Source organism: Saimiri boliviensis, chromosome 16 (genome assembly GCF_048565385.1).
Source record: "Saimiri boliviensis isolate mSaiBol1 chromosome 16, mSaiBol1.pri, whole genome shotgun sequence".
NCBI lineage: Eukaryota > Metazoa > Chordata > Mammalia > Primates > Cebidae > Saimiri > Saimiri boliviensis.
In genome coordinates this window covers 69,936,298-69,960,044 of record NC_133464.1, presented here as the reverse complement: position 1 = coordinate 69,960,044, position 23,747 = coordinate 69,936,298, and the positions used below count along the sequence as shown (strand labels likewise).

At 38.0% G+C, this 23,747-nt stretch overlaps 1 protein-coding gene and 1 non-coding gene across 2 annotated transcripts in view; both read right to left on the bottom strand.

Annotated features, from left to right (window-relative positions):
* The window catches only part of LHFPL6 (LHFPL tetraspan subfamily member 6), a 256,550-nt gene that overhangs the window by 96,365 nt on the left and 136,438 nt on the right, over window positions 1-23,747 (bottom strand). The window lies entirely within an intron of this gene.
* Window positions 2,498-2,598, bottom strand: LOC120365855 (small nucleolar RNA U13). The gene has a single exon (XR_005580698.1). It is a non-coding gene; the product is annotated as a small nucleolar RNA U13 (small nucleolar RNA).

Here is a 23,747-nt window from a genome sequence, read left to right as displayed (position 1 = left end):
GAGGTGTAGCTTGACCTGCCACTCCACAAGGTACAAGCTATAAATCTTGGTAATATCCATATGGTGCTATTTCTGAAGGCACACAGAATGCAAGCGCTGTGGGGCCATGGTTGCCTCCATCTAGGTTTCAAAGGACGTTACAGACAGCCTGGGGGCCAGGCAAAGACTTGTCACAGGGGTAGTCACTGCAGAGAGTCCCTGCTAGAGCAATGCCTAGTGGAGCTATGGAGTGGTGTGGACCCTGAGACCACCAACCACAGAGTCACCAATGTCCAACTCCAGCCTGGAAAAACAGCAGCCTAAGACTTTAACCTGTGAGAGCTGCTTGGTGGACTGAGCCCAGAAAGGCCACAGAAGCAGGGCTGCCCTTATTAATAGGCATCATCACCTCAGGAGTGAGTTTGTCATTATCACAGGAGTGGGTTCAGTCCTCTCTTGCTATCTCTTGTGCACACTGTCACCACATGATGCTTTCAGCCTTATTGTGATGCAGCAAGAAAGTCCTCACAGGACACATCTCCTTGCTCTTGAACTTCCCAACCTCCAAAACTATAAGCCCAGTTAACTTCTATAGTTTATAAATCACCCATTCTATGATACTTTATTATAGCAGCATGACATGGACTAAGTCCCTTTACCATGATAACTTATAAATCTCTATCTCTATACCATACGACATCACATCACCCAACGGAAAGAACATGGATTTGGGGCTTTAACGATACTTAGGTTCTTTAACAGAGGACTTTGTGAAGATTTATTGAAAGTAAATTTTCCAGTTTTACAAGTTAAAAAACACACAATGAGAGAGGTCAGATGAATTTCTCACCCTACTCCTAAATTGGACCTGACCCAAATTACTAAGTGAATGCTCAGTCTAAGACTGAGTATAGAACAGATTTCAATAAACATTTATTAAAGTACTTTTTAGAATCCTTGCCCAGGACAGGCATTAAAAGAAACAAATTCTGAGCTGAGTAAGTACTCAGGGGTTGGTAGTCACCTGATGTTTTCTTCTCATAATTTACTTAACAGTTCTTTCCAAATAATTATTCGATTGCCCATTAAGTACATATTTGGTAGAGCAGAATAAAACAAACAAGAGTGGTACATCAGAGTAAACTGGCCTCGTCAAATAGCATCGCAGAGTCTTTCAAGTAGACATCCTACCTTAGAGGATATCAAAGTTCGTTTGAAATGGAAACAACCTCTCCAAAGTGAGTCTTCAAAGATTGCAAAGTACTACAGAAGAGCTTTAAATTTAGGCTTTTTTTCCTGTGGTACTTTAAGTACAACAGATGGATCTTCATAATTAGCATCACATTTGCATTTTTCTCTCCACAAAAAAAGCTAATAATCTTAGAAGGAGAATTTAAAAGCATCGTTCCATCATATTTTTATTGATCTTATTTATAATTTGTATGCCAAGTCTTCTTTATGATACCTATTAGTTTCAATCCTCTCCTGGGAGATGAACAAATTTACAAATGAGGAAATGAACGGAGTAGTTAGGAGCACAAACTTGAAAATGACTTTAGGACGAGAACTCATTGGAAGGTCCTGATAAAGTGGAAGAAATCTTAAGATTCAGATACAGCCTGAAGTCCATCTATGTAATCTCCTCCAACAGAGTAGGCCTACTTATCTTTTGTGTACATTTCTATGACACTCCCATCCTCTCCTTGTGTACTGTAATTCCTACCACTCAGAACCATTTAGTTGAAAGGTGCTATGAAATAAGATAAACCATGGAACAAATTGTCCTCATAGGCAAGCTCTCAAGCTCTCCTGATGTATAGCTGGAGACAGCTATTGATGAACTACGGTGGGTGCAGGAGTTTAACAGATACCACTGGCAGAGCACAGAGTTAGCAGAGGCCCTAGGACATTCAGCGTGGGACAGTATACCCTGAGAGAACTAGGCCAGTGTAAATAAAGATCATGTCCCAGTCGTGTACCACAGCCAACATTGTATCTGAGGATCTCAGTGATCCTCATAGCTTCCCTATGAGGCTGACATCATCTTCATTTTGTAGGTAGAGAAATTAACATTTAGGAAAGTAAACCATATTGCCCAAAGTGCTCTAGTTAAGTGGCAAAGTGGTATTTTCACCTAGGTCCGATCCAACGCCAAACTTCACCATACTAAGTGGCATGCCATTTTGACTCGTCAACTATATACAATAAATTTGTTCTTGTAAAGGTTTTGTTTTAATTTGTCCATATCCAATCCCTCATAATAATAATATAACTTTGCAAGTCACCTGAATAGGGAATAGGAGCATAATCAATGACCATGAAACAGAAAAGATAAACTGGTCCACAGGGAAATTGAGCCCTTGACTTTAAGCTCTCCAGAGCTGAATTCTAACCAACTCAGTTAATTAGCCACAGACTATTAAATGAACAAATCAGAGCCCAAATCCTTTCAAACCACAAATTTAAGTCAGCCTTGCATAGGAACACAGAGTTAAATATATACTGATTTTTTTTTTCATATCAGATGGGTAATGTGCCAACATTCTAATAAGGCTAAAGGAGGCACATGTCACACATTATGGTAAAACTCATCATCACACTTATGAACCACAAACAGATCAGTATGCACTGATTTTGAGTGTGCCTCATTTAGTACAGTGCCGACTCTCTTGAGTATCCCAAAACAGATGAAATTATAAGGGAAAATTTTATAACCTTTTTAAACTTTCTCTTGCTGTTCATAATGCCTATACTTCGCTACACCTTTTTTTTTTTTTAATTGATGTATCTAACTTAGGAATCAAGTCTTTTAGAAGATCCTGGTCAAATTGCCAATTTTTCATCAGACTCATTAAACTCCACCCCATAGGTAAGATCAGGTCTTGAATTCTTGAGTTGGAGAGTACTCCATGAAAGATACTGTGTGTCCTAGATGAAAAGCAGTAATCTAACCAATAAGATCTGTAAGCCCAGAGAGCCTGAAAGAAGAATCCTCTTTCCCTCACCTGTTGCACTGGACTTCAGTCCTCTTAAACAACACAAGGAGTATACTCCGCACCCAGGACTCAGCCTCACCCAATGGCACCAAGGTCACTCAAGGGTTGAGTTCTCACAGAGCAAGAGAGGAACAGGGAAGGACGTGAGAAGAGGGAGTTACATCCTCGATCTAGTATAGTATTTGGGCCATTGCTGTTCTCTACCTCCATAAATTATTGATAATTTTGAAAAGTCTAGAAGGTGAGAAACAGAAAAGATCAGGGGAAATTATAAGAAAAAAGGAGGGAATTCATGTGGGATGTTCTTCCATTCCTTTTTCATCAGTCCAGACCCTTCACATAGTCCTCCCATCTTCACTCTAACTCCTTGACCCAGAATATCTGTGCTCCCCTCTTCCCAAACTCCTAATCTCCTTCATTGTAGCCAGGCACCAACTCAAATCAATCACACATTCAGAACTGTGGGAGTCTCTTCCCACTTCTCAGGGGTGGTGATAAGGCACAGATCTCAAAGCTAAAGAGTTTCAGTAAGAGCAGATTTGTTGCTTGCATTTAAATTTTTGGAAGCCTCACTTTTCATAGAAATAATGTTCTCCAAGATGACTCAGTTCGATAGCACTGTTATTCAGTGTACATTTTGTGTTAAGTACGCTCTTGTCTGTCGGCCTCAGATCCTACATGTCATAGGTCCAAACAAATACATTATGGAACATGACCTGCTTCTATGTAGGAGCTTTGTCTGTACTGCCTCACGGGTATTTATTCATTAGGTAGGAAAGTGGTGAAGTTTGCAAAATAGAGAAAGACACTTGAAAGAGGTGGAAACAAGGTTACCTAAAGAATCGGGTGCATTGGCTAAATCATGTAATCAGGAAAAGTAAGAGCAGACATTAGGCACAATAGAAATTCATCATTCCCATTCTACTTTCATTTTCTGTAAACGATGTACAACTTAATATACAAAATTGCTATGATTAGGTTTGGTGGTAGTTCTAGATTTAAATACAGAAAAGCCTCATTAACAGAAATCACATGGCTATAATTCTTCTTAACAGAATTTTTGGTTGTCCAAACCATCATTCATGAGAGAACTCTAAATTCATACTGGTGAAATACACTTCTAATTTACTGATATTAATCCAACATCATTTGGAAATATTTAAAATGCCTATAACAGGAATCATTTACTGGAAGACTATAATGAATTATTTTATGTGCTTTTTTCAGGACAAAACTAAGAGTAGTATTCTATTTTGTAAAGGGGATTAAATTTGCAATGAAAGGAACTTACTGGGAAACCTGGCCAATTGAAAGCTGGCAAAACAATGTGAACAGATGCATTAAGAGTCATCTGATCTGGGAAGATAATCCCTTCCCTGTCAGACCTTCTAAAACTGCCTCAACCATGTCAATGCAAAAATGGAAACTTATTCCTAGTCTGCAGCTTTAATAGGGCAAGGGAGGCGCTAACTGCCTCACAAAGTGGGGAAGCTTTTCCACCGCATCTCTACTGCATGGGCCACCAGGGCTCACAGATACAGATGTCCACATCGACTGTGAATTGATCATCTGCTCTGAAAGACCAGTGATATTCCTTACTACATTTCACAACTGTTACTTGAAATATGCACTAAACACATGTGTAAAATGTACTTAAATGGCAAACCAAAGACAGTAACACCTAATTCTAAACCTGACAAATTAAATAAAGTAATTTTTACTTATACAGTTATAAAGGGTTAGCGTTATAATAAAAAATGTCCTAATTTGTTTTGGTCAAGGGTGTGAATGGATATGAAATGAAAAAATATGAAAAAGTAGTATTGATAGGAAAAGTATTTTCCAACATTGCAATTGTTGTGATTTTCCCACAATATTATTTACAGAAGCAGATTTGCAATTTTGCCATTTGAAAAATATTGTAACTGTGAAACAGCTAATATTTAATTTAAAGTTTAGGATTTAAAATGAGCTTAAATTTATGCCACAGGCTTCCTTACCTTTAATTCATACGATGGAACTGTTTTTTAAGACAGAACATAAGAAACATATACAGATTGAGCAAATCATCCAAGGAACTAAGATTTCATTATTGTGGATACCCCTGGAGACCACACTAAAAACTGAGTGCTATCAACTCAACCTAAAGATTTAAAAGTTGCCACGTCCATCCAAAGTCAATGGTTAAGGGTTCAATGATTCTGAAAGTAACAAAAAATAAAAATAATGAAAAAGGCATTTCAAACTAAGAGAATAGTTAGCAAATTTCTACCAGCTTTCCATCAGATTTACCCTCCCTGGCTTCCTCCTATAACATTTCATTTATCCACAAATACTTATCTGGCAATCTTATGTATTTGGAACACAACTGAGAATCAATTAGTCAAGTCACAAAAGTCAAGCCATAAAACTCTTTGCTCTCCCTTGGAGAAGAAACCCATACACCATCAGTTTCATAGAATATTTGCTTTTATGCTTCACCTAAAATATATTACAAATTTAGTGACCTGTTTTCTAAATCCAAAGAATGTTAGAAGCCATAAACAAATGGGGTTAGGACTTGTAATAGATCCTATGAGAGCAGAGATACAATAGTAGACAAAATAGAAAATCTGTTAAAACTGACCAAAGCTTAAAAAGCACAATATTCTGGGGATACTGCAGTAAGAACTAATATAACTCAATTGGTTTCACTGGCATCGTGGTATTACATTCATGGTAGAAGAGTTGACGTCCATTCTGATGTCTGATTCATTTGGAAAGTTCCTATTTTGTTCGGTTTGGTCAGTTTAATGAGTTATAAAAGTACTAATCCATTTTAGAAGCTACCCAATTAAAAGGCTTAAAACAATATGAATATGTATGTGTGTGTGGGAGAGGTGTGAGATATCTACCTAGATACAGCTATGTAAAGAGATACCTGTATCTCTATCTATCTGTGCTTAGATTCTAAGAACTTCAAGCAAGTTTTGCCTGCACTCAGTGGGTGCTGCTAGTACATCCAGGTGTACTAAGTGGGTGGCTTCTTGATTTGAACCATTAAATAGTGAGGTTTTGGTAGAGGTCTGAACTAAGAGAATACCGTTACTGTAGGTCAAGAACAGTTGAATATCAGCCATTTCATATGGCTCCAGCTAATATTATTATGGGACATTTTGTGATCTGTATAATTTTCCCATACAGTATTTTACTTAGCTCAATTATAAAATTAAACTAGACTATAAACATACAGTAACTGAGCAGTAGGGACCCTGACCTGGAAAGAAAAATGTGATTAATGTCACAATAGAAGTCAAAATAATAAAACAAAAGCTTCTATTTAAAAGATTAGGACCTTCAATTATCACAAATTTACCATGAAGAGTTTTATTCCAACTCACAATAATACTAGGTAATATTTTATTTCTACTCTCTGGAGGACAGCTGGATTGTAAATACCAGTTGCTGGCTTATGAGCGCCCAGGAAATGTGCACTGAAGCTAAAATGAAACTTGTCCAGTTACTCTCCCAGTCATGAGATCCACTGTTTGTTTATTTATTTAGAAAGAGAAAGAGGTGTGATTAAAAATCATTTACATAGTCAACGGAAGATATTATGAAGTTTGTTCATATTTCTGGTAGAAACAAAAAAACCTGAACTTTTGTTTTATTCTGCAGCAACTAAGATATTGGGTGATTAATAACAGATAACGGAAAAACATCAACTGGCATTATAATTTTCATACAAGTAAATTGATTTCCAAGCTGGGATATGTTTTGTGATTTAGGAAGATCAGGTTTTATAATCATTGATAACCTTTTCTGAGAAACAATTGACCCAGAGTCAACCTATTACATAACCTAGCCAAAGAAAGAAAACTGTTTCACAAAAACCACGAAACCAAACTTGCACTATTGTAAGCTATTAAATGAGCTTGTTTTGAACTCAAATGTGTGTTATTCAGAAGATTAAAGCAGTACATTTAGAAAGTACATAAAAGCTGTTTATAACAAAGCATGGCCTTATAATGATAGTTTAATTCCTTACATGTCCCATCAGCATATGTCTCTACTGTTAATATTTTCTTTTTAATAAGTCTCATAAAGTAGACTGAACCAAATAGATTCTCTTTTCCTGGTCCTTTTTAAAGTGTTACCAAGTTACACCCTTTGCTAATATTCCTAAAGATCTAAAGATTCAAGTATATCCCTGTAATTCCAGTTAAATATTATGAGAAAAATCCTATCTAAGCATAGTAATAAAACTATAGAAAACGCAAGTGTAAAACTACAGGAAATGTGTGTGTGTGTGCCCACACGTGCATGTCCGTATGTGTTGCTCTTTTGAGAACAGATGAGTTTAAAAAATATTTTTGGACCAGGGCCATGAACTGAATGAACATGATCTTCATGAAGCCCCAAGAGGAACCCTATACTTTACAGAAACAAAAACTTTCTACAGAAAATTTGTTATGTACAGCTATATCAAGGTAAAAAAGTAAAAATAAAAAAAGAAAGAAAGAGAGACAGAGTATATACCAGAGAGTTTAAATGAGGTCAACAGAATTACACCAGCTGGTCCCACTCCCCACTGGGCTGCAGGGGGAAATGAAGCAATCCACAGGACACAGGTTTAATCCAGACAAGGCTTCACAGAAAAAGAAAATCAACACAGCAAACTGCACTGAAAAAGAATCTGCAGCCAGTCCAGATTATGGAGTAATAAAAGAACTGAATATCTGAAATGTTTGCCGTTCAAAGAGAAATTCTTACATACTAAGCCAGCTAGCCCAGGTTTTGATACAAAATCACGAAATTCAGAAATACTGCCTTCAACTTAGAGAAGAGAAGGGGGGTGGGTGGTCACACATTTTGGTGAATGCAAATATAAAATCACAATTGCCTATACTGTATTATAATAATTCCTTTAAAATGTAGAGTGGAGCAGTAGGGAGATGCTTCTCCCTTTCCTAACAGATCCCAGTGCAGTCTCACATGTCTATCGGAGTGTGGGGTGACAGGATGACTTTGTGCAGGGCTCTGCTAGGCTCATTACGATGACACTGGGCATCTCACACACGTTCCTCTCTGCTGCCTCATTCAAACGCCGCAGTTAAGATGCTGAAGACTGTAATTCAAGCTAAAGGAAGAGTCGCAAGAATAATGGCCAATGCATAAATTTAGATGTGAAAAACAGACATCTCCATTGATAGTATTATTGGGACAGACACTCCATTTAAAAACAGGGCATCCTAGTCCTTTTCCTTTCATAATGGCCTCCTCTTGCTTAGCTGGCGCTGTTCTCTTTAGTTCTGTACCATCTTCTGGTTTTGCCCATCTGTCTCAGTTTCCTTCCCCCAGAGAGTGTGACCTTATTGCTACTTGCGCCAGAGGCAGCCTGGGAAAAACTGAAATGCCAGGAACAAAGAGGCCTCCCTACAATCCTGACCTTTCAAAAGCTTTTTATGAACACTTGGCATAAAGAGAAGCCTGCTGACTTCACTCACCTGCATATACCAGGCAGAAGAACACACAAGACTATTCTTTTTTTGGTCTTACCCTCAGAGTTGGGTTGTTCTTCCATCTAATAGAATACATTTTCACTGGCTTTATTTGAAGAACTACATTTAAGTGATGGTATGGCAGTTATGGCTTAAAACAAGCCTAGTTTATTCAAATAAAATATCTAAGCAATATTTCATTAAATTTACATTAGAGCAAGAGAATAAAAGATATCATCTGGCAAATTAAAAAGCATGAATGGAGCTATATAAATTTTCAGCTTATGCAGTATTTCTATTATGAATAGACTTGAAGTATATCATGATGGGCATTTAACTCATGCAGTACCTTTTGCCTAAAAATAGAGAACCCCTTATCTCAAAAAGAAAATAAAATACTTTATGTGTCGTGATTTTTATAATGCTTAAATTTTTAAAAAATTACATGGATTATCTCATTTAAATTTCACTAAAATATTCAACATTGGCAAGGCAAGTATTAGAACCTCAGTTAAGGAATACAGACTGATAGAAGAAGCAACTAAGTGAAAATCAGGCCCCACTATTGGTAAGGGAGTATTTCTACTTCTACCCATGACTAACCACTTGATATGAAGTGATTCCCTTGCCTTTCCTGGGCAGGTAGTCCATACATTCGTTCTTTAACTCAACAGCATGGGTGTGAGTTGAACAACACAGACAAATTAGGGCAATGTTTACCATGACTGGAGAAAGAATTCAATAAGCAAGTCATGTTCATGATATGGTTAAGGAAAAGAATCTAACTTTCTCTTCAATACAGTTCTAGCTCATCGGCCACCAGAGAAAAATGGGATAAGCCCAAAGTCAAAGTCAGGCCCAGGAGTTTTGAGTGTATATACAGACTTCCTGAGATATACTTCAGTTGAGTTCTTTTATTGCATCCCCTGGGCAAATGCAATTGATTTCAGAATTACTGATTGCTTTGGACGGTCCAACCCAGTTTCCCTTCATCCCTGGGGATAATCAAGAGCTGATTTCTGATTCTCAAGAAAAATGGAGAATCAAAGGAATATTAGATCTCAAACTACCAGTATAATCTTCTAATTTGTCTTATTATAAAGTATTATATTTCTTTTTTTTTCTTTGAGATGGAGTTTCGCTCTTGTTACCCAGGCTGGAGTGCAATGGCGCGATCTTGGCTCACTGCAACCTCCGCCTCCTGGGTTCAAGCAATTCTCCTCAGCCTCCTGAGTTGCTGGGATTACAGGCACATGCCACCATGCCCAGCTAATGTTTTGTATTTTTAGTAGGGACGGGGTTTCACCATGTTGACCAGGATGGTCCCGATCTCTTGACCTCGTCATCCACCCGCCTCGGCCTCCCAAAGTGCTGGGATTACAGGTTTGAGCCACCGCGCCCAGCAAGTATTATATTTCTATAGGACAGGTTAATAATCCAAAAAATGAAACTAAGATGATCAAAACCTATAGTTAATACTTTAAAATACAATCAATACCATTTGATCTTCTGGATTGGTGACACTCCAATTTATTCTCTCTAACGTTTCCTTAAGAGTATAATCAAAGGATGACTGGGTAAGAGCTGGGTTCCATTTTGGTACTTAATTCTTTCTGTAATTCCATTTTAACACCACTGAATTATCATTAGTGCATTAAAGAGCTGCCTTTTGTGGATAGAATGAATTTATTATTACACATATTTATCCCTTTTGTCTTTCGACTGTATGTTTAAGGAGTGGAGATACAATATTTTCATACAATAGGTCACAATGCATATAATTCCTGGCATTTTAAACTCATCTGAAAAAATACATGTTGTTACTATATTATTGTAGACTGTAGAGTGTCCTTCACATTTTTACTTTCATTATTTTCACTTCGGAGATTCCGTTAATGAAAGTCAAGTGCCCTTCCACCCAGTGAGGATACAGGGGGAAGAAGCTGCCTTTGAATCAGAAAATGGGCTCTCAGCAGACACTAAATCTGCTTGCACATTGGGTCATGGACTTACCAATCTCCAGAACTGTGAGAAAGAAAGTTTTGTTGTTTAGAAGCCACCCCGGCCCTACACACACACACACACACACACACACACAAACACACACACACACACACACCCAAGTCAAGTGGTTTCAGCTGTTTCATGTTTAAATCATTTAACAAAATGTCCTGGGCTCCCAGAGCACACAGAACACTTCCCCTGGAGCAGCTACAGCTGGGCTGGCCACAGCCTCTCACGCTGAGCTGCAGTCTGGGTTAGTCATGGAAGAACACAGGGAGTGAAAAAGTTGAAGTTCCACAGCATGCTGTGAAATAATGGAATATGAAGATACACACTGCTCCCATCAAAGAAGAAAAGGTATGACTGTTTTTCCACATACCATCAATTTTTGTAGCATAAAAATATCTAAATCATTTGAATCCCAAATCCCATTTTCCATTTTGTCAAAAACAATGACCTTTATTTTCAACTGCCAACAGTTTCATTAGTTCTAGAGAGAGTACACATGCTTATCACAGCAGCAATGACTCCTGCTCAGAAACCTAAGGAAGAGAAATGGTTTATGAGGACAATAACCTGATTTTATTTCACCAGGGAACAAGGCTTTCGAGTCTCTTGTTGCTTCTCCCAGTCAAGGTAATGTATTTATCAAATGCTGCAAAGTGATTACTTCATCTGCCCCAATCATCAGAAGCAAATAAGATTACCATGTGAGACAGCAGAGAAAGAATTGTTTTTTCTAACCACATTAAAGCACACAGCCCACGTTGTTTAATTGAAGAAACACATAGGAAACAAAGAAATTTGATTAAATTTCTGATGAACCATGTTACGAATATAGAAACACATTTATTTGAAATCCATATCATCGCCATCTAAACAGGACACAAATATATTGACTCTTAAGAGCTCTGATTGCCAGAGGCTGGAAGTGGTAAGAGCTGGAATGTGTACTCAGAGTGGTTAACAAGGAAACAGAAACAATCTAGTAGCAAGCAAGAGAAGGACACAAGCTTCCTGAGGGCAAAAGCCATTGCTAACTTATTTGGTCTCACATCTAGACACGTGTCAGTTTCTTAAAAGTGCCTATGAACCAACCTGAGCCACGTCTTCCCGGGGATAATTTGCAGACTAGCAGAAAATTAAGCCTTTTGGAGATAAATATATTTGTTCCTCCAAACTTCAGAGGATGGTTTAGAAAATAACTATTCAAGGATTTGACTTTACTCCCAAATCTGGAAAACACTAATATTAGATAGCAGAAATACAGAATTTCACTTCTGATAAATTGGGAAAAGTCAAGAGATCTATGAATTTCCTGGCTTGAAGGAAATTAAACAAACAAATTATTTACAAAATATTAATACATTGAATGAAATAATATATAATTAGGACAATATATTATGACCAAGTGGGGTTTATCCCAGGAATGCAAGGCCATTAATGTAATTCACCATACTAACACATTTTTGACAAAGACATCAAGGAAATACGATGAGGGAAGGCAGAGACTTCCACAAATGGTTCTGGATCAGCTGGACATCTGCATGGAAAAAAAACAAAAGAACCTCATACTACATTCAGAAATTATACGAACTATGAATCTCAACATAAGAGCTAAAATGTTAGAAGAAAACAGGAAAAAATATTTGTGATATTAAATTTATTAAGCACAAATTATAAAAGAATGATAAAATGAGTTTATCAAAATGAAAAATCTTATATTTGAAAAAAACGCAGTTAAGTAAACAAAAATATAGGGAACATACTAGGAGAATATCTTTGCAATAATATGTCCAACAAATAGCTTGTATCTACAATATATAAAGAACTCTTATAATTCAAGAAAACAATCTAAAAATGAGTAAAAGATTTGAACAGACACTGTGCATAAGAAGGTATACAAATGGGCAGTAAGTACATGAAAGGAAGTCCAACATTACTAGTTATTCAGGAAATGTGAATTGAAATCCCAGTGAGATATCACTACACACTACTAGTCTGGCTACAGTTAGAAAGGCTCATGATACCAAGTGCTAGAAAGGATGTGGAGCAAGTAGATCTCTCATATATTGCTAGTAAAAATGCCAAATCATACAGATACTTAGGAAAGCAGTATGGCAACTTCTTGTAATATTAAAGGTACACTTACCATATGACTCTGCAGTCCGTTTCTGTTTGCACAAAGGCAAAACCACAATGACAAAAAGCAGGTATGTGGTAAAGGGAGAAGGTGACTTGGTGACTTTTTAAGACGAGGGAACTGTTATATATTTTGACAGTGGTAGTGACTAAACAATTGAATAGCCAAAATTCCTCAGGCCATACCCTTAAAATAGGGAAACTGTACTGTATAAAATACCTTAATAATAAATAAAAGTTAAAATTACATAAATATTCCTATTTATCCACTGCCTGTTGGTATTATAGAAAAGAACATAGAAAATGGCCACAGAGTAACACAGTGAAATTAAGATTTTGAGAAAAGAATGATCAGAAATATTGATCCTAAAATATCAAGTCCAGCCCAAATAAACTACCTTTCACCACTATAAATGTCATCCAGGAGCTTTTATTCTATTCTGGGGGAAAGTGTTATAACCTGTAAGACAGTAATAACAGCAGATTCTGGGTACATTCAATTACATATTGGAGAAATAGTTTAATCCTGTAACAGATTTCCAGTGACAGTTTGCCATTAGTAAACCTTGAAGAAGGGGAGAAAGAAGGATGGGGGGGTGAAGAATAGAAGAAAGAGAGCTAAAAAGGAAAATGAGAGAGGAATGCCAAGCAGGAGAAAGAACAGCTGACAAAAACCACAAAACAAAACAAAGCAAAACAGTAGAAAAATACCTGCCAGGAAAAAAGGTTATGGGAAAAGCAGAGGAAGAACCGAGCAATACAAATAGACACACGTCTAGGAAAACAAAAGACGTGAGAAGGAATGTTGAGGTCAATGAAAGCAAGCAAGCCGGGCGTGGTGGCTCACACCTATAATCCCAGCACTTCAGGAGGCTGAGCGGGGTAGATCACTTTTGGTCAGGAGTTTGAGAATAGCCTGGGCTACATGGCAAAACTCCTTCTCTACAAAAAATACAAAAAAATTAGGCAAGCATTGTGGCCTGCACATGTAGTTGCAGCTACTCAGGAAGCTGAGATGGGAAAATCACCTGAGGCCGGGAGAGGCTGCAGTGAGCCAGGCAACAGAGCAGTATCTCGTTTTGGAAAAAAAAAAAAAAAAGGCAGGCAGAGTCAGACATCAAGTACAATGGGCAGAGAGAGAAAAGTAACTACAAATGAGGAAAGAAAAAAAAAGAGGGTTAGGAAGTCCACGTTTGGATGGGAACATGAGACGTGAGACTTCCAATATATTATTTTGTTGTAAAATTAAAATATTGTAAGGAAATACCAAATAAATAACTTGAAGAATTACTTTCCAGATATTTTCAATGCACTTTTTTTCCTCCTATGAAATGTAACCTTCCTGGGGCCTTTTAAAATCTTACTTGCCTCTCTACAATGTAAATAACTCAGTTTAAGGCATGGTTTCCCTTCCAAGGACTTTTAATTTATACATTTTAATAATTCTCTTCAAGCCTTTCAAAATGTGCATGAAATGACTTCCTACTACAAAACAGAGGGGCAATAGGGAGATAGATTATGAAGACTTGCCTGTGTTCTGGTTCCAGGTCTGTCCGTAATAGTTGGACAAATTTCTTAATGTGTGTGTGTGTGTGTGCGTGTGTGCGTGTGTGTGCGTGCGCATGCATGCGTTGTGTGTGTTAACAAACCAGTTTTCCAGTTCCATTTACTTCACTCTGTTTTCTTTCTCCCTTACTCTTTCCTGTTTTCATTCATTTCCTTAATTCTATTTCACGCTTTTACCTTTCTCTTTCCCTCCCTTCTCTTTCTCCCTTCCAACAAATCTGAGAACATGCGGAAGGCTGATCACTGTGCCAGCTGCCAGGGACACAAAGCCACAAGTGGTTCTACCCTGCTCAGGATCTGGGCTGGCTGGAAGGTAGCTAATTCATACTAATTTTCAATGCTTTAACATTAAGGAGAAACAACTATTGACTGTTCTATCCTGCAATATTAACCTTTGAAAGCAAGACTTTCTTTCCTATGGGAATTTAAACCTTTGGGGTACAACATTTTTCTTAGTTATACACTCTTATTTGCCTCCCCATTCCCTAATGTCATGTCTTCACAGTTCAGTTTGGAATTTTAAAACTCAGCCTGACAAGATAGCCTGAGGGTCCCGCAAAGTTGAAGCTATAAACATGATCATGTGAACTTAGGGATAATCATTTGTGGCAACAACAAAAACTCCAGCAACCTAAAACCTAAACACCTTCAGAAAAATGTGCCTCATTTTAGCAGGGGTATTGATGTGTAAGAATTGCTAAAACTAGGTTTCACAATATCCTAACTGGTGCTGACATATCAGCATACCTTACAACTCTTCTAGATTTCAACAATTATTACAAAGAATGTGGAATAAGAGGATATTTTTAACAAAAAGATACATATCTTTTTATCTTAATCCCTCCCCTTCTTAACTTACTTTACACAATTCAATTAATGCCTTGAACATCTACGGAAATTTCTCTTATGCTATGACTAATTGATCTCTGCAAATCAGCAGGTGTTTCATCCAAAAGCTCACATCATAGGATGCTTGGTAGTTTACTTGTTACAACCCATAAAACATGACAGGCTCAAGAAAGAGCATAGCTCCCATCTACCTTAACACAAGTCAAGGTTCAAGAATCCAATGGTTTAATACCTAAAGTAAGATAATTAAAAGAGCTCTGATCAAATTACTTAATAAGAACTCCAATCCTTTCCTGAGTCTCAAGAGGTGACACAACAAGAACCATGGTGGAAGTATTAAAAGCGTTGGCTTTTGACACAATGTGAGCATTGGTCTAAGCTTGAGAGCGGAAAACAACCCAAACAGGCAGCTGGCACAGGATTCACAGCATCTCTCTCTTAGCAATTCTGAATTTTGATTTCTTAAAGAGCAATAGCGGGTTCTTTCAAGTGGCTTGGTACAGAACCCAGAACAACATGTGTGCATACTTAATAAACAGTATTTGATGGCAAAACAAATGCAAACATTGTTGGCTATTTTGAGAGTCATGCTCCTTAATGACTTGAACTCCTAACAGACACTCTACATACTAGCTCCCTTGAAGCAGACATTTCATTTGCTCTTTGAAAATATTAATAGGGAGAAAAGACTTGCTCTGTGTTTCTGCCACCACTTTAAAACAAGACATGCATGGTGCTTTTTTTTTTCTGACTTTTATTTTAGGTTAAGGGGTGCATGTGAAGGTTTGTTACATGGGTAAATTATGTGTCAGGGGAGTTTGGTATACAGATTATTTTGTCACCCAGGTGGTAAGAATAATACCTGATGGGTAGTTTTCCAATCCTTGCCCTCTCCTACCCTCCAACCCCAAGTTTTCCTAAGTGCCTATGGTTCCCCTCTTTGTGTCTATGTTTACTCAGTGTTTAGCTCTCACTTACAGGTAAGAATATGAAGTTTTGGTTTTTCTGTTCTTGATTAAATCGCTTAGGATAATTGTCTCCAGGTCCATCTATGTTGCTACAAAGGACATGATTTTGTCCTTTTTTATGGCCACGCAGTATTCCATGGTGTATACGTACCACATTTTCTTTATCTAGGGTATCACTGATGGGCATTTAGGTTGATTCCATGTCTTTGCCATTGTGAACAGTACTGCAATGAACACATGTGTGCATGTGTCTTTTTAGTAGAATGATTTATTCCTTTGGGTCTATACCCAGTAATGGGATTGCTGGGTCAAATGGTAATTCTGTTTCAAGCTCGTTGAGAGATCTCCAAACTGCTTTCCACAGTGGCTGAACTGATTTCCATTCCCACCAGCAGTGTATAAGCATCATTTGTGTAATGTTTACAGCTACATTCATGAGGGCAACGAGGGGAGGAGTCTGGTTCCATAGCCACAGACACACTGGAGAACTTTAACGTCATAACAAGTCATCATCCCTTCAGCAAATTTCGCTTGACAGCTGAGACATTATCAAAGATGATTTATATTCAGAGATGCTAAGGCTAGTCTATGCCCAAAAGGAAAAAATAAACAAACAAAAAAACATGACCTTTAACTAGTTATACCTGGGGAAGGGAGCCAAAAAGGATGAAGGTGAAGAGACCGCTGGGAAAGCCAAAAAAAAAAAAAAAAAAAAAAACCTACCCAGAAACACCTGCTGCTGAAGTATTTGCACTAAACAGTCTCAGCCCAGGATACATTTGTACATCCCACTGCAATTTCTTCTTCCCTAAGTATGTGCCTATTCCAGGCATTTGCCATATCATCAACTATCAGTATTGTTTTTTTAATTCCTGAGTTCTTTAGGGTTAGAAATCTCTCACAACAAAGACAGAAGAGTAGACCAGGATTCACTTTAAAAAAAAGCTACCCTGTGGCTGAGTCTGTCATCTGGGAATGTTTCAAAGTCAGCTCTCATCCCGAGGCAGTGCTTAGCAGAGGTGGGCCTGACACTATTGAGTCTTCCGCCTCCAACAGGCTCCACTCTCCTCTCACTGAACTACAAATTCTCTAACTCTCTATGGACAGAGCAGACACTCAGCAACTAACTCCATTTCTCTTATTATTTCCCTCTTCAGACAGCCTGGGGATGACATTGTGCTAACACCACCTATGAAGAAGAGGCGGCTCAACCCTCAGAAACACTCCCCTAAGGATTTATTTATCAAATTGTCACCATGATAATTGTTACAGCCAAGCCTTGATCCTTCAAAGCAGTGCTGCCTTGATATACTACAGTTAGTTAAAATTCCTTTGCTTTGATTTCCTTTAAAAAATAAATGTGTGTCCTAGTGTATCTCACACACCACAGCTTTAGGAAATGTTAGCAAACTGCAAATAATCTCTCCCTCACTTAATTGTCAAGATGTTGCAAGTCAATTCCTCCTACAAATATGTCCAAACTCTGTTATCCTATCCCTATAAAGTTATATATCATTCAAGGGCTTTTAAGGAAAGTACACAAACCTGTATTAAGCAACAAGTAAGTGCCACAGACCAGGCTATGTACTTTTCATTACCCTCTCACTCTGTGAAGTGGGCAGTGGACATTCCTGTCTGTTTTACAGATAAGAAAATAAAGCCAGGCAAGTCCCACAGCAGTACATGGCAGAGGGCAAGAATCAAATTCAAGTCTGTGTCACTCCAAGTTCCGGGGGTGTCCTTTCCAATGCTATTGTGACCTTCAAAAAGCCTCAGGAATTTATGTTTGTGGGGACAAGGTGAAAATCACCTCTGAGAAGCTTGGATTCATTCTTTGGGATGGGGATCAGGGTGCTATCATGTTTAACTTCAAGGAAAAGGCTTAGTCAAATCTGGCTGTAATGGTATAAACTCATGCTCTCCGGTTCTCCGACAAGGGTATCATAAGCGTGTTCAGGAGAGAAAAGTAGCTCCCAAGGAAAATCAGCATCCCAAGGGAATCACATGGGTGTAGTCTTCCTCTACTTCACCCATAAGGCGATCTCTGGCAGAGACAGGAAATGGGCTTCAACACTATTGTCAACCCAGATTGAAAGATAATTGGAAAAGATTCTGGGCCATGGCAAGAGTGCAGAATCAACTAGCAAATGCTCATGGCCCTCCTTTCACTTATATGTTTGGTATGAGTCTGGTCATATTATTTTAACCCTGTATGACTCAACTTCCCCTACCATCAACCCTACAACTTCTCCCCAATCATGAAACCATTTTGTTCATTGTTAATTTACACACTGTCAAACTGAGCTGAAGAAAGGTACAGCTCAAATTGACACTGAATTTTATTATGCTTATTCCACCAGTTTTTATAATAATTATTAAAAACTCATCAATGGAAGTCTCAGAATAATATTGATTATAAAACTATTCAGCAAAACAAAAGAATATCCAATATAAAGTAACCTATTCAAACTTTCCTATTAACATGTATCATGCCTACCAATATTTATTTGAGGTAGGGGTAAAGGTCATAGTACCTTAGTCTCCAGGTAGGTGCCTCCAACAGTTCATGAGTCCTATTGTAGGTATAGAGGCTCTACAGTTGAATGAGAAAAGTCTGAATATCTCAGCCACAGACTTTCAATTAGGCAAGTTAGGAGAGAAAAGGGCAGGGAGGTATGAAACTTCATAGTTCTCATTCTTTGTAGTGGGGAATTCTCTTGCAGTAATTGATTTACTGAGGATTCTGTTGCAGCACACTCATGCTCTAATTGGTTGCATGCAAGTTAACAAGCCCTGATTTGTGGACTGCAAATACGACATACTGCAGACAGTCTGCTATTCCTGCCCACCTGGCTGTAGGTTTCTAGATATGCAAATTGAGCAAAACTAATATACTGATGCTGATTAGAAATGAAGGCCCTTATTATACAGAGGTAGCCCTTGTGTTGCTGTTGACAGGGCTATGTCAGAATTGAAATTTGGAGTCATAACTCAGACATTCTACATAAGCAAAATATGCAAGGTACAGAGGGCATTGTGAACTAGGGAGGTACTCAAAAAGGTGAGTTTTCAAGTAGTTCTGTAATTTACATTTTTTTTTTTTTTGAGGCAGAGTCTTACTCTGTTGCCCAGGCTTGAGTGCAGTGGCTTGATTTCATCTCACTGCAACCTCCACCTCCCAGGTTCAATTGATTCTTCTGCCTCGGCCTGGTGAGTAGCTGAGATTACAGGTACTTGCCACCATACCCAGCTAATTTTTGTATTTTTAGTGGAGACAAGGTTTCACCACACTGGCCAGGCTGGTACATTCCTTTTTTTATAAGCTCAGCAATTAAGCAGTCCATGGATTAGGACTCAAAAGAGTGATGCATTAAAAAAGTCTCCTGTAGAGCATAGAAACTGCATGAGAATGGGTGGATTGTATAATACTAGAAGTGATCTTTGGGGGCCAGTTAAATCTTTCCAATAATAATTTTGATACAAATCAATAAATTGAGGGGCTGATGGAAAAAGATCCTATATACAACAGCAAAGGATAATCATTTCACATTTGACTCAGACCAACAAAGTGAAAATAGCTAAACAGAGAAGGAAATAAAATGAAACTGAAGATAAACCCATAAAACAAATAGTTACTAAAGACAATTAATATGGAATTTGGAATGAACCACAGTAGTTAATCCTATATGACAGAATGCATGTAAAAGACATATTTTAATACCAGCCCACTACGAAACAATATAGAGAAGCCCAAATCTGCAGTTCTTTTATTCTATTACATGATTCTATTAACTAACAGCATAACTAAATATAGTTTGAAAGACTCAATTGGGAGAAAAAAAGCACAGTCTTTTTTTTTTTTTTTTTTTTTTGTCTGACCTAATGTCTTGACTTGCATTTTGAATATTTGGTTACTACAGAAATAAAGTATATGACCTATTCCAGAGAACTGGGAATTGTGTACTTATTTCACTCCTTAATCAATAACATACAATGGGGGAAAACACAGCCTTAACTGTTATTCAAGTTAATTATACTGCAGTGAAATCTCAGACTCGCATACTGAAGGAGGCCTTCAGATAGTTCAGTGCATCTTATATCTGGGAGTACTGTCTTCTAATGGGGCACTTATTAGCTAAAGAAGAACAAAGAGCCCATAATCTTCAGGGATGACTGCTGTCAAACAGCATAAATCAGAGACCACAATTGATTAACTAATTTGAGCAGTAAAGACAGACTTAGTTGCTATGGCAATAAAGAAAAAATGGAAGATTTGATCACCTGAGAGATTCCTTCTTCTCATGGGATTTCAGAGAAATCAGAAACTACAAAGAAAAAATGCCCACCAGCTTATCAACTGTAGCCATAAAATAATAATATTTTGTAATCACTTTTTTTGAAGTGTTAAAATGGCTTTACCAATATAAATTTTTAGAGTGATGGACACTGCTAGCAGCATGCCAACCTATCATTCACAAGACATTCAGCAAGGTGATTCCCGGACAGAACATGAGTTAGAGCTAAAAAATTCTGGGCTCTTGCCTGTCTCTATGACCTCCAAAGAACTCATTCCCCTAATTTAGGAACTACTTTTCCAACATACTCCAAAATTTCAATTACTACTATTTAATTAATGCAACTGTAAGTTTAAAAATCAGACTCCCACAGTCTTCAGATCACATCCCACCAAACTGCTACCCTCAGTGCCAGGCACCCAATTCCAAGGGGAATAGTTCAGAGTTGAGCGTGTCGCATAACTAGGGTTGCTTGTCTGGAAAATGACTTAGTCATCTTGTCTGAAAATATCTGAAATGTTCATTTGTAGGAAAAGAAGTCTCAAGTCCATCCCACATGGTTTACAGGGATAGAATTTCAGGGTGGCCTCGCAGAACAGAGGTAGCACATTATAAAGATCCTGGCTTTGAATCAACATGAAGAAAAAGGAAGGAGGCAGCTGCATGGTAAAAGAGAGTCCCTTTCATTGCAAAAGATTCTAGCAGCAGTTAGCAATGACCTAGCAAGGTGTATGTCTGGAGGATTTCCTTGCACTGCTCAGAAGATTGAACTAGAGAGGATGAATGGCAGCTTCCTCCACCGTCCTGTGACTGGGATCCTGAGTGTGGCACTACTGGGTAGAATGTTCATGGTCTTCCCTGGAGCCCTATGCTCTTGAAAAAAGCACTCCCATCTTGAGTGCCAGGCTTTTGAGTAGAGTGAGTTCCCCTTCATGGGAGAACAGCTACTTCTTTCTGTTCTTCAGCTATCTTTCACTAGAAGAGATTTGGAGACATGATTTAGTAAGTCTTAAAAACGTTCAGCCTAAACGTTTGAATCTGAGTTTGTTTGTTTGATTGATTTTTCTAAGGTTCTCTCAATATTGCCACATAATTCTAGATACTCCCAGATTGAGAAAAATGGAACACTTAGGCACAACGGGCCGCAGGGGAAGAGGAATATCTCCCAATTTAGATTCACCTCCACTTGACATCAGCATGAATTCAAGTTGAAAAGTGTTGATTATGCCCTGGGCAATGCAAAGGACTGCTGCACGTTGCAAGAAAATCAGGGATGAATATGTTTCTCTATTTGTACTTTATCATGTTGTTTAAAAGATCTGAAGCACCTTAAGAGTATGGTTACTACACAGGTCCTGACCTTACAAAGGTCACAGAGTGGAAAGATCCATTTAGTAGTTTGGAGCCCCAGCTTTGGAATCAGATGGCCAGGTCTGAACTATTAATCAGCGAATGGCAAATTTTGTGACTCTAGGTGATTTGGAATATCTTCTCATTTTACAGCATTTACAAAAGTAATTAAAGCCCTTGGTTTTCATTCTCATCCCCATATGCAACAAGTAATAAATGAGGATCTACTAATATATAAGACTTTGCACTTCATTAGGAAAACACTTTTCTAACCAGATTTCTTAAGTATTTTGCATATAATGACACAGCGGAATGAATCGCATTTGTTTTTCTGATGCAGGTTTTTCTAAGTAACTTCAGGTAACCATACGTCAAATATATAAAAGCTAAACATAGAAATTCTACACCATCTTCATTCATCTGTTTGCTTTGTTTTATGTCTTACATTATTTTGTGTAAATTGATCTTTGTTACTTAGTGACAAAGTGATAAAACACATGGGTGGGCCATGTGAATAGAAAAACAAAGTTCTGATAAAATTAGACAAGGAGCTACAGCAAATATGATCCCAATTCACAGAGAGCCTGAGATTTTCTTTCTTTTTTTTTTTTTTTTTTTTTTTTTTTTCTAGATAAAGTCTGTTGCTCAGGCTGGAGTGCAGTGGCACAATCCTGGGTCACTGTAACCTCCACCTCCCAGGTTTAAGCGATTCTCCTGCCTCAGGCTCCCAAGTAGCTGGGATTACAGGCACCTGCCACCACGCATGGCTAATTTTTGTACTTTTAGTAGAGACAGGGTTTCACTATGTTGGCCAGGCTGGTCTTGAACTCATGACCTCAGGTGATCTGTCCACCTCAGCCTCTCAAAGTACTGGGATTACAGATATGAGCCACCGTGCCCGGCCAGGTAAGATTATCTTTTCTGTCTCCTTTGTGTCCCCACCTTACTGTTCCCCTTAACTGCCCTTATTCACATATGATTCACATCTTTTTTCTAAACCCTAAGTCTCCTGAGTTTGGGTGCCATGTCTTATTTGTGTTTTCAGTACCATGTCTGACATATGGAAAGCATTTCATACACATTTGCTGAATGAGTGAATGAAGGGATCTCCTCCCAACTATTTTCAGCATTCATCTTTCATAATTTTTGAAAGGTATCTGCAAAGTCCACAGGGTTAAGGATTCCTCTTGCCTGTGTTGGGGCTCAGCAAACAATATCCTGAAATATGGCACTTTGACATGCTGAATTAAAGAAGCAGCCTCAAGGTCTCTCTGACCAACCCCTCTCCTGTCTCTGATTCCTCTTTCTCTCCAAAAGCACTGGATGAAGCTGTTCTCTGAAGTTCCTCTACCTACCTGAAAACTACATCCACCAATCAGAGATGCAAGTTGCTTTGATCTCTCCCTAAACTCACACTAATCAGAGAAAATTAAATTCACATCATAGAGGAAGAAACTAAATATTGAACACCACACCTAGAGCCCAGATGAATTTTGTCCCAAAGTACTCTCTGTTTCATTCCCAAAAAGAATTATTTGCTAATCCTCATCTGAGCATTTGGCTCATTCACTCCCCATAAAAATTATTTACCACTCTTGAAATTGCCATATTCTCCCCCATCTCACCTTTCCCTATGAAGAAGGGTAAGTAAGCATCTGGACCCCATTGGGCTATTGAGGAATCACTTTCCTGTGATTTTTCTCCTGTGCACATTAAATAAGTTTGTATGTCTTTTCTATTAATCTGTCCTTGTAAGGTCATTTTCAGGGAAGCGTCAAAAAACAGAGGGGAAGTCTTCCCCTTTGCCCCATGCCTGTCAAATGAATACAGTCCTTGTTCCTCTTGATTCTACATCCCTTACATTCAATGCCAATAAAGCGTTCCTCAATGGCACCACTCCACTGCTATCTTTTTCACCAACCTACATAAACCCAAGTCTTCACATTCATTTTACATAATGTAAACCCACTGATTAGTATTAGCTAATCTGTGCAAGCCTATGTATTTGATATTCCTTTATCTTGTTTCTCCTATTTCCTTTCTGAAAATTCATTATTTCTTTCTCCTTACTTATTCTCTTATTTTTCCATAATAGAAAATGAACATTAAACAGTTCCC